Below are 12,825 nucleotides of genomic sequence, written 5' to 3' on the forward strand. Positions count from 1 at the left end.
CGCCACTGCTCTACAGTACCTGTTATTGCTTCATTCATTTTTAAATCTACATTTATGTCTGAGGACTGGCTGCAGACTGCCGTCTTAAATGCACCGACGACGCTTTGAGGCATCCCAGCATGTGGTTCACCTTCACGGTGAGCAGATGAAGGCAGCTCATTCCGTAGACGTTTCTGACATCCAGACCCGGATTTCGCGCCCTTTACCCCCAAGGCGTCTTCACGGTGCTTTTGGATCTGCTCGGTTGTTGGCAGCCACCGTACGTACAAGTGCAAATGCAAACACCGAAATACGATCTATGAATCTTTGATCTCTGTGGCGGGCGCATGCATCACTGCGGTGGAATCGTGGTAAAAGAAGCACCTTGGAGGTGGAGAAAGCTGGGGGGGGAAGGGGTGGAACAAAAAAATAAATAAATTTTTTTGGAATTCTCCAGAGAAAGTGGAAAACCTTATTCATATACATGAGGCAAAAGGGGGGTGGGCTAGATTTCTGGTTTTCATTTTTCTGCCCCCCAAAAAATATATATTTTGAAACCAAAAATAAAATAATTACAGAAAAATAATCCACTGAAATCCTGCTATATTTTTCACCGAATGTCCACAAGTGTCAGAATACATAGATTTGACAGTTGATGTTTTAATCTGAAATGTTCCAGCGTTACGCGGAGGCATCTCTCGTCTCTTTCTGTTGACTAGCAGAAACATGTGGGGGTGGGGATTCACACACTGACAAACGTAAATGGGGTTCAACCACATTCAAGGGAAAACAGACGCCCAGCTGCCCCAGCTTGCAGTAACACTCACTTCCACACTTGCCGTTGAAAGCAGAATCAATACAGTCCGTGGAGGAAAAAGAAACTCACCGAGGAGACACGGATACAAGGATAGCAAGGCAGACAGGCAACATTTACAGATTTAGGCCTGCAGATAAAATGAGAAATAGATTGCACATGCCAGCACAGATGCAGACAAGGAGAGAGGGAAAAAAAGATAACACATAATTAAGCTTTTTTAATAATACGAGTCGGTGCCAGGACTGTTTAATGGAGTTTATTTAGCTGATAGCAGTGAGGCAGCCAAGAATGTGTCCAGGTGGGAATGAGCACAGCTTCCGCATCCAGCTGTTTGCACCCCATTAAACTCAAAGGCTTCCATTATGTTTTCTGAGCACACCGTGATTAAAATCCTTTGCAACATGCAAAACAATAATATGGGATGTTGGCTCAGCTTATGGTGCAGTTTTCAGTTTGTTTTTGATCATCAAGCCACAGTTGATTTCTGTAGGGGAATCTAATGAAGGATGATGATGTATAACAGGGAACTGCAACCTTTAGAATCCAAATATTTAATATCCAAAATTTTTTGCCCTTAGTTGAGATTAATAAAACAGATTTAGACCTGCAAATATTACATGTGCTTTTGGAAAAAAAAAAAAAATCTTTTAATTTTTGGTAAAAACTATTACAGAAAATTTTTGTAATTTTTTTATAGAACAACCATTATCCTTTTTTTTTTTTAAAAATGATGGCTAAATTTTCTGATGTGGAATGCTGATATTTGCACAATGTTTTCAGCCTAACAGTAAGGAAAATAGAGATAAATAAAAATGACTGGTGTTTTTAGTGTCATTCTGTTGTGAAAATTAAATGTAATCATTTCATGACCCCCCCCCTGAAAATTAGCTCAAATCCGCCATTGTTTTCATCTATTTCTAAAACTGCAGTTGTTTCTGTATAGTTTTTAGTCAAGTTATTAAGAGCCGTTGTGGAAGCTCAAGAGAACTACTCCAGAGCCACAGGTTGCAGACCCCTGATACAGAAGCTTTTGGGGCCGGGAAACCCACCAAGGAGATCAGTCGGTGAGACTGCAAGGACCCAGCAAGAAACTCTGAATGACAGCTGAAGATTACAGAGTCCCACATAGGATCTTTGAGTCCAAGAGAGGTCACAATGCCAACCCTCAAGAGAGTACTGGAACTTTAGACCCAAGCAGACTTACCTAGAGAACTTCGGAGCAGGAAATTCAGACTGCGGCAAGACTTTAGAAACTCCTTGAGGTTTCAGTACTTGCCACAGTAGCTTCTGGGGAAGCAAGTCAAAAGCATTCTAGGTACAGAAAGGCAGTTTGGGTTGTTTTTACAACGTCTCAACCTAGCTTTTTTTTATTATAAAGTCCCATTGGCTGGGGGTAACATGGATAATTAGTTAACAACTCCCTTACATTTTAAGAGGGGCATTATTCTGCTGCTGGGCTTGTATTTTGGCTGCTCTCCTTTTGTTAGAACACCCTACAAACATCCTCAGACGGTGAATACCCAGTCAGAGTTCGTGCTCGTCCCTGTGCGTTTAGTTTTAATGCTTTGTGCATTTGTTGGATGATTTGGGGACTCTGGGACATGTCAGGTTTCTGCAAAGGGCTTTAAAGATTTGCTCTGCAAGAGAAAACCCAGTCCCAACTACACATTCGAATCAATAAGAGGGAAGCCCGTATTTTGGGGGTTAGAAAACCTCAATGGAATAGACAGGGGAATAAAAATATGGAAGTAGGGAGGAGTCAGGGAAGATTTTATAGTCCCCCCCCCCCAACACCTGCTTGTTAAAATGGTTGATTTGTCGCTAATTTTCACATTTCTATGTTACGCCGCTTTCCAGGCTGCTCAAGTTATAATTCCTTGAAACTAATCATAACTAGAAGTGACAGGAGACCATTGACCAAGTGCCAAGTACAAATTGAAAAATAATACATTTCGTTTAAAAAAAAAAAGTGGTGTAAATTTAATAGTACGTGTTCTCAGCGTTTTCTAATACTCCGCCGTCTTCCCTTTGTTTCTGTCTCTATGAATTACGGAGAAAGCCATGGGCCTAGCAGCTCCAGCAAGCACACTTTGGTAATAAATTACAGCCAGTCTGTGCACCGGACCGCTAAGCACATCTGAATACTGCCCGAAGCCATTAACTGTATTTCTCCGTCTCTATCATTATACGTATCTCTCCTGTGTTTGACTCATTTGACCTCCAAATGTATTCCCACCATGACCGTTTCTACTTTTTTTTTAATCCTCTCTGTCTGATTTGCGCATTCATCACACACCCTTCAATGGCGAATAAGAAGCCGGTGTAACTTTTTCTTTTTTCGGGTTCTCTTTTCAGTGTTCACAGTAGAGGTTCACCCAAGCCTTGAAGCCCCTGGGTCGGAATGCGGGGAAGCTGGGATTTACTTTTCTTTATTTGTAGCCCCTGGCAGTGATGTGAGGGTTCAGATAGAGCACAGCAATGTTTCTGTCAGTGTAAATCAGAATCTATCCCGTCAAGACTCTTGCAAGAATATACCGCCTGAATACTGATTTAACAAAAACAGGTGGAATGACATGCATTATAAATGTGAAATTCAGTACATTTTGTGAATATCCATTTAGGGCCCGATTTGCTTCATGCCACTTATTGGAAATTGTATGTGCAGATATCATCTCTCATTGTCTACATATAATTCATGCTTAATAACTCAAACATGACAGCTTATATGTTGCAGAACCTTCCAGTGTCATTTAAATACAATGCCTGGCGCGAGACAGTAAAGTGTTTATATTTATAGTTGGAATCGCAGTGGTATTTTTGTACACCAGTTCATTTATGAGTGAAATTTCTCATTGAACCAGCAATTGGACTTGCATTGTTTGATTTATTCAGCTTCAGAGTAGTTCACCGTTTTTGTTTTGTTTGTTTTTTTGCCTGAGTAATCAACTTCTCCCTTTGCCAGCTTGCGCCCCCATCTTGTTCTCATCTGTTGCCAGTTAGTCGATTTCTGCCAATAGAGAACAGATTACAGTACACCAGCCATAAACGATTCAACCTCTATGATCCACTAAGTTCCAACGCATTTGAAATAGCGTTGTAGCCTTTTCAGATAATGTCATAAATCCCAATAGCTTTCTTATACGTTTATAAATTTAATTAACTATGGTTCCTAAGGCATACAACTGCAGTCAAAACAATGGCAGAGATTAAAAAAATTAATAAATAAAAGTTAAGATAAACTTACAGGTACAAGAAACCATAGCTAGGAACAGGGGGGATCACAATGGAAGAAACCAGCTAGGAATAATTAAATCAAGGGAATGTTGAACAGCTGTGGGGGAGATTTGTGCAGAGAAACTAAAAAAAACGTTTATTTGAATACGAAGAATCCACATACCAAAGCACAAACGCCCATGGATCAGTACACCTTTGACTATTTATGTAGTCAGACAAATTCTGCTTAAATGATTTTTTTGATTCTGCATGTCAGGCAGTAATCTAGGTAGGGTAAACTTAAGCTCAATAACAAATCAATTCAATCACACGTGTGTAACTTACCAATGGAGAAATCCATTTTTGAAGTCGACCCAGGCTGGTTTGGATGGGTTACTCCATTCAAAATGAAATTGAGATTTGCACGTTCTACATTCTCTTGGTTTAGCATTGTCGGAAATCAAATTTCAAAGTATTTTCTCACGGTACTGCATATTTCTCAGTTCAACAGAATGAACAACTTGAGGTTCAGTTCACCGCAGGTTTCCTTTCTACAGAGATTTACAACTGACTGAACAGGAAAGCCAATGAGCGGATTCTACCTGAGAGCCATAATCCTCCACCAGCTCTCAGATATACTATATTCCTTGGGCTCAGGAGGAAAACGATGATCACCATACCAAGAGGCAGTGTTTAAATGAGAATTCAGCTCCATAGAGTACCAAACCCCCCCAGCAGCAGATTCAGAGTTTCTCATGGATTCTAATCATGTAGACTGTGTAATCAGTGTAGACTGTAAAACTTATGAATGTTGTGTTTTTAGCTCCTTTTTATACTACGCCTGTTGTACATTTCACTACAGAACACTTCATCACTTCTTACCACTCATTCTTTTAGCTTTGTTTTTCAAGATATTCCACATAGAATGAGCCATTGTCTTTTCTTCTAAAACTAATCAAAGCACTTATGTGAAAAAAACAAGACAAAACAAAAAAAAAGAACTAACTACACTTCCCCCACTTTTGTAGTTATACGGTTGCCAGGCAACACGTAAACATCTGCCCGCCTGCATTGTCGCAATTTTTTTGTGACTGAAGTTTAAACACGTCGGTCCTTTTTTCTTTAACCACCTACTTTCTCCTGTGTCTGCACCTCCAGGTTTCCTGATTTTACTCAACTCGGCTATTACCGACTTGTACCGAACAATAAAAACAATACCAAACAGAGAAGTCTAAAAGGGGAAGTGAGTGTTTTATGGACACCAGATGACAGTGTGGAGTTTCCCCAGCTGACTTCCTGGACGCAGTGTCTTCACAGGAACTTGAGGCTGCGTCCCTCTTTGGGTCCTCTTTGAAGTCCTGCTCTTTATAGCCACATTTTCATGTCTCTGCCAAGATTTGTCTGAAGTGTACTGTGCAGGAGCTACACGTTTTGGTATTTCAGCTGCTGGAAACCAGGTGACTAAAAAGAAAACGGGAAAAAACCGGCAAGCAAAACATTTTAAACAAAATTTGCTGGAAGGTTTAATTTGCTATTAAGTAATAGAGAAAAGTTCTGTCTCCATCTTTCTGTCTTCAGAGCTTCATCGGCGAGTGATGATACAAAGGATCAAATTTAAATCGATTGTCCAACACGATATCGAGGAGCATTGCATGGACCACAATGATAAACACTTTCTCATGTGTACACAGCAGTTTCTTCGGCTGACACAAGACAGAACCTTCACCCTTTAAACGTCCCAAAAATGCTGTTCCACAGGGGCCCGTGTCTTAGCCCTCATTGTCAAAGACGTTGATTTTGGAGAAGCTGGGCAGGAGACAATACTATTGGAGCTAATGCAATAAAAAGTAAGAAATGTTCCTGTGAGATACGACAACTTTCTTCTGGAGTCCACAGGTGTTTTTAACTTTCACACCATAAACGTTATTTCTATGTTTTATCAAAGTAAAAAAAAAAAAAAAAGACATCTGTGCCTTGATACACTAGTAATTGGACTTCCTTGTGAAGATCAGACTATGATAGAACTGTGGTTGTTGCATAAAAGAGAGCAATAACTTATTCTTAATTGCCTCCTGGTGGAGTACAATCACTTGACATTAATTAACCTTTAAATCAACTGTAAGTCTACAAGTCCACATGCTACCGTCTAACAACATCCATCCAACAGTGTAATAATTGGGTTTTCTTTCCTGTATGAAAGTAGAATCTCCATTAAGATGTTTTTCTTATGTCCTTTTTACCTATAACACAAAATTTCACACTACATTTTAACACCTTTTGCAAATGTCAAATACTTGTACTAACTAAGATGTTTGAAAAAAACATAAATATGTCTAAAATGTATTTTTGCACTGAGTCTTTCCTTAAAAATTTACTGGAACTAATTGATTTTTAATATTCTCCAACTCAAGGTGGATAAACTACCATTTGCGTTGATAGACAGATGGCATATGTTTTGGTGTGTGTATGCACGAGAGGCTCGAAGAGAACGGATGCACATGGTAGACTGGTAGAGGGGGAGAAAACAACAATGAAGCATAGTCATCCAGTGTGCCAAGCCAGAGAGATTCCCCAACAGATCTGCCTGCTTTATTAGCCTGTGGGCATAATGTCTCCTCTTGAAGAAACCCCATTGTCTGGATGGCTGCTGCCAGCTCTCAAACACACACACACACCGACACACACAAATCAGTAGTCTTCATCACTGCCTGCAGAATGTGCTTTGGAAATGTTTGATGTCATTTTAATATTTGTTGTTTGTTTTTTTTTATCTGTTGTGCTAGTGAATTACTGACAGAGACAATTTAGTTGATACCTGTGTGTAGATGGGAGTTTTCATTTTAATTTTTTGCTGACCACCAACCAGTTGCATCAACTTTAACAGGGATATGTCCAGAAATCTTCATACCTGGCTACCAGAAATCTTTTCAAGTTACAGCTAGCCAAGCCTTTCTGTACTGGTTTGCATACTGGAAGCAGAAGGGAAGAGTGGAACAAAAAGACAAATCTCCATAATGGAAGAAGGGCTTTTATAAGAAACGGAATTGAGAAATGCTGTCGACAAATTGAATGCATTTCACGCCTGGAGCTTTTCGAATATCTGTTTGTGGAAATCTGTAACAAGGGATATTAAAGTGGCAATTTCTTCTCCTTCTCTGGCAACTGTAACAATAAAGCTAACAATTTGAGAAGGCAAAACTGTGAAACATCAATTAAAAATACAAGCTACAAAATATATAGCTTTGTGTTTTTACTTGACGAACAAAGTGTGGCCAAAAATACAAGACACAAATCAAATTGTAAAATTTGTGATTAAAGATCCACAATCCGAAAACACTATCTCCATTGTAAGATATGGTGGTGGCACTGTCATGCTATGGGATTAATGGTGATTGGAATATTTATGGATCCAAGTAATGGAGAGTCCTGAGACACACTGGGACAGACGGAAAAAACAAACACTTTCCAGCACTAAACATACAATGGAATGGTTCAACTAGAAGCAAATACCCATGTTAAAATGGACCTAAATACATTTGGGACTCTAAAGTCTTGAAACATTATGTTCACAGTTGGTTTGACTTCAGATTTGTTTGAGCTTGGGCTATTTTGCAAATAAATAAACAAAAAGGGTAAAAATGACTCAGTCTCTACATCTGCAAATCACATGGCTGTTGCAAGTTAAAGTTGGTTCTAAGTATTAACTTTCTTGTTTTGCAGTTTTAGAATTCCCTGCAACATTGTTAATTTCATAATGCCCTCCCCAGTGCAACGAAGTTTGTTGGTAATGTAGCAAAATGTAAAAAGATTAGGGTGTTGTGCGTTTCTGTGCACTCCCTGTAAATGGACAATTTGAGTTTTTAACATAAAATGTGAATTACATTAAGATGGTTCTTAAAGGCTTAGTAACAGTGCAAACAATTTACATGTAGAAAGTGGTTGCAACACTTTAAGAGGGATATCCGAGATTGTTAGGATACCCAAAGAGCCATTACCAGCCAGACACTTACTGTTTTTAATCTGCCTAATCAGATGCCTAGGTGATAATGCCATTACCCTGTTTTTGTGTTTGTGTGTGTTTGAGAGAGGGAGAGAGAAAGCTTTTGGGCCTAAATGGATTTTTTCTCTCTCTAAATAATCTGATAAGTCTTATCTGGGGTGCAAAATTCTTTCACTCAAATTACTGTCCTGGATCCACGGGAGCCGTGCAGGGGGGGAAAAGTTATGACAATTCTAAGGACTTGTACCTGTACCCCTTACCACACTTAACAGGTGAGTCAGTTAGCAGCAGCTCTGACCCACGTCCCTCCTGACCTGCCCTCTACTAAGCGAAAATCAAAAATATTTTTTACATATTTGTTAAAACTGTCATTATGTTGTGACAGTATGGTACAGAAATATCTGTGAAAAGTTTATTTCATCTGCCTTCTCCCAGTACTATCTAGAAACAACAGAGACAGGAGAGTTTTAGTGCTGTCAATCCCAATCTCACGTGGCTGCTCATCCTCCCTCCACTTGCTCTGTGCTATGCTGTAGCTAGCAATAACGATAAGTTGTTTCTCCACTGTTAGCACATTTAGCAGTGAGTGAATGAGATTGATTGACACCACTAAGACCCTCCTCCTGGTTCTGATTGGTTGTTTAGGTCGGAACATTGCATTACTTTGCTCAGGAAGGAGGTGGAGGAAATTGATCTTTTCACAGATTATCTGTCTCGTAACAAACTGTCACGACATGGTGCCAGCTTTAACAAATATGTAGAAAACATATTTTTTATTAAAGTTATGTACTGCAGCTTGAATAAAATGCAACTGCATAGCATTTTTTAGAAGTCTATATTGCTTCATCCATATTTTGCATGTTGCCTATGACTGTTGCTTGTGGGGAGAGATATTTCAGTAAGCTAAAACTACAACCTACAACAATTTGCAACCTACTTGCAAGCTGTATGCAGACTGTTTCATGTAAAATTCACGAGCAGTAAATATTGTGCTAATATAAGTATTGAACCAAAGAAAGCAAGGCTGTCGCAAGCCTTTAAAATTGTGACGCTTTGGATAGGTCAGATAGACTCAAGAAATTGTAACAGCAGCTGCACAGAGGGAATGGTGGGGGGCCCAATTTTATTTCTTGTCATGGGTCCCAAGATTCCTGGCGGCGCCCCTGCCTTGATCCTTCAGCAAATTTAGAGTATGGATTTTTGTTTATGAAAGAGTCTCTCTCTGAAACAATTACGGAGAGCCAACAGCAAAGCGTCCATTCAACTATGGCCAGGTTTAAGAAGTAATTCAACTTGTCATTAGATGTATTGCTTGTAAACAAATCTGCAAACCGCTGCTCCGAACCAGACAGTGTCTCAGTTGAGGTTTAAAGTTGTAATAAAGTGCTACTGCAGGTATTTCTCTGTTTTTCTTACTTTCTTCCTCCTGAGTCAAGTTAATTTTCTATTCTGTTTTACTGTCTTTGATCAAGCAAAATCCATCCCATCGATTGCTCTAAGGGTGCGGCACGCACTTCGGCGAAGCCCAGAACAAAGGCCCTTTTACCCCTCCATACCTCTGGAGTTCTGTTAAAAGGTTAATGGATTGAGATTGAAGATGCAAAACACGAGGCAGCGAGAAAGAAAACACACTCACAAAAAAAAGAAAAGGCGAAGATGAGAAGGTAATTACAGTGACGGGAGCGTAGCCTCGCTGTCTGATGAAGTGCTAAATCCTGTCAAAACAAAAAGTGAAATGAGGGGAAATAAGAGCTTCAGTGACTAGCAGTCTCCATTTATGAGCGGGATGGGCAAATTAGATCTTTATTAACCAGCACTTTGCTGTTATTGTTATCACATTGGGGTGGACGTTTGATAAACGCAAATATAAATGTGAAATTATAGAGAGATTTCTGAAACTAATTTTATTGGGAAATCATCCTCACAAAAACTCATAGGTGCCTGTAACATTGGTTGTGGATAAACACCACCATCACTAAGAGGGTTGTTGCTATGATAGTGGGTTGGAGAACTGCTTAAAGTTTAGTTGATCAAGGTTTGCAGATTGTCGTAATATCCCAGAGCATTTTCATCAGTTGGGGTCTGTACTTTGGGTTAGTTCTATACCTCTAGTTCTTTCTTTTTGTGTCATTTCATTGTAGACCTGCTGTCTTGTTTTTTTGCATCATTGCCTTGCTGATGAGGTGAGGTCAAGCAACCCTTCAGCTATCAGAATACTTTGATCAACTCAGTGACTGCAGGGTACTCGTGTTCTACAGCAGCGAAACAAGCCCCTGCAATCAAGGTTTAAAAAGATGGTCTGTGAAGTTTGTGCTGATTTTTTTGTGCTTTGCTTTTGCCAAACCTTCCCGTAAGCATTAAATAGAGTTCAGGCAGATTCATCTGTCCAAAAGACTGTCTCTGAAGTCTTTATTTTGTTGTTACTTTCTCATGCCACCAAATTAATTTTTTAGAAAGAGTCATCATCCATCCATGCATTTTAATACTAGCTAAAACCTTTAATGTATAGCCTGTGCTAGTTGTGTTGCTCTTTTGACAATCTACATATTTTGAAAAAGTCAAAAATGCACAACTTACTTTCTGTTGACCTGCTTTTACCGTGTTAAACAGTTTGTGTTTGAAAACATCTATAAACATAATGCAGATATAGCTAAAAATGCCCACTTCCATAGGCAGATTTTTACTTTCATATAGATTTTCACTTCCTAAGTAACATCATGTGTCCTTAGGAACAAATGTGTCAGTTTTAGTGTAACTTTACCAGAAAGAACACTCCTCTTGATGGATACATAATTTTAGAAACTACATATGGTCCCTTCATAGGGTACTGCAAACCAAACCCTGCTTATCAGTACTGAAAATGCTACTAATCGTAAAAGATGAACTAAAGTAACCAAATGAGGAACTTTGATTTCACTTTCCTTCAGGTCATTTGCGATGTTTGAAGTAGATTACAGTGAGAGGGCACACTCTGACATTTCAAAGGACACTGCTTGCAGTCTTGAAAAAAATCACCTCTGCTCATCTTTGTTTAATGTTGTGTTCTCATCAACTTACAGACACCAAGATTATTATTATTATTACTATTTTATTTTGTTTTTAGCTCCCCTCTCGCTGCAACAGGCTTAAGCCAGCCGGCTCCAGGCTATGTCATTTATGAATTATTTAATAGAGTAGCATCGCAAACGAAATTAATATTCAGACATTTTCTATTATCGCCTGTCAGCTCCGTGTCTCACTCCGCGCTCTCTGCAGGGAGTGATTTGTATTCCTGTGGCATCAGGCTGGCCAGAGCTTGTGCCCACTGATGCAACACGCAGGGCATGCTGAACAAGGCCCGAAACGAGCCGCTCCATTTTCCCCCCTTACACGAGTAAGGGGGGAAAATGGAGCGGCAACTACTGTTGGTGATTTCTCCCTCTTTCCCCTCCGACAACCCCTTCCTTCGCCTCGCCAGAACCGCATAAACGTGCCTTTAAATATAACATCTGCTCGTTTATTTCTCAGCCCCAGACTGTGTTTGATTCCACTTTTTCTTCTTTTTTTCTCCTCTCCTCTCTCCTGTATCATTTTATATTTGCATCACACGCTCCATCCCTATTAAACGTTTCAAGCTAGACACAGACCAAGCAGCAGCGAGCATCGTTCACTCACTTCATAAATTATGCATCATAAAAACATGTCAGAGAATCCCACTTGCTCCACTGCAGTGATGGCAGCGACGGTGGCTCTTTGAATTTCAAACAGGATGGCACCCCCTAGTGTCACAGTGGGTTAGGTTAAAGTGTGGCAGTCCCAGAGAACTTCTATATTTTTAAGTAACGCTTGATGATTTTAATCAGTGCGACACTGAGCAGCTTTTTTTTTTTTTTTTTTTTTTTGCATTTAAGCATGAGTATTTCACAGAACCCAGTGTTGTATGATTTCTTCTAAACCATGCATAAAATCTGGGATTTGGAGGTATTGCCGAGTGTGTTTCCCATTTGACTTCGCACTCTCCGCACACCGTCACTGCACCCACTCAACACACTCCAGCTTCACACATTGGCTAATCAATTATTCAAGCTTGATGCTGCAAACAGAACAGCGCTTCTGTCCCTGCACAGCGTGGCTCAGGGGCATTAGAGTAGCCGCTGCTGCCGATGAGTATGGTGATTCAGCGGTGCACCCTGTACAAGAAAAGCAACTTTAACTGATGAAGAAATTGTGACTCCGTTGTGCACCTCTGGAAACCGTTCTTGAATCTAAGGCAAGGTGCATGAATATAACAGTCCGATTTGGATTCTGCAAGCTACAGCACTTTATGGCTTTTTCTCAGAGCTGGCAAGAACGCTGCTGACAGTCCAGCCATGGGAACGGCAGCAAGGAGGCTGCATCTCCAGTGAGATTTTCCACCCGTCAACTGGCAAGCTATTTTTGTCCTGTCCTAGAACCACCTTGCTCTCAAACGCAAAGTCAAATAAATGATAAAGGTGTTGCGTGGACGAACCCTTTAACCTTGACTTATCACTGACAAATACCCTCTGATTTTCTACTCACTTCAATTTACCTGGAAAATGTACGGGGTTCGAAATACTCCACTCCAGCCTCATTTATAAAGCACTTTAAAAACAACACAGTTGACCAATGTGCTGTTCACCACAGCCAGAAATAAAAACAAATACAAATACATTAACTGTAAAAACTAATACTTCAAGGTACGTTTTTGACTTAATTGTCATGTAGCTCTAAAGGAGAGCTAAGATAGGTGGTTTAACCCTTTTATGTTTTGACGTTGTTTGGCCATAATATTACAACAGCAGGGAGGTTAGTTTTG

The sequence above is a fragment of the Xiphophorus couchianus genome, chromosome 17 (genome assembly GCF_001444195.1).
Source record: "Xiphophorus couchianus chromosome 17, X_couchianus-1.0, whole genome shotgun sequence".
Classification (NCBI taxonomy): domain Eukaryota; kingdom Metazoa; phylum Chordata; class Actinopteri; order Cyprinodontiformes; family Poeciliidae; genus Xiphophorus; species Xiphophorus couchianus.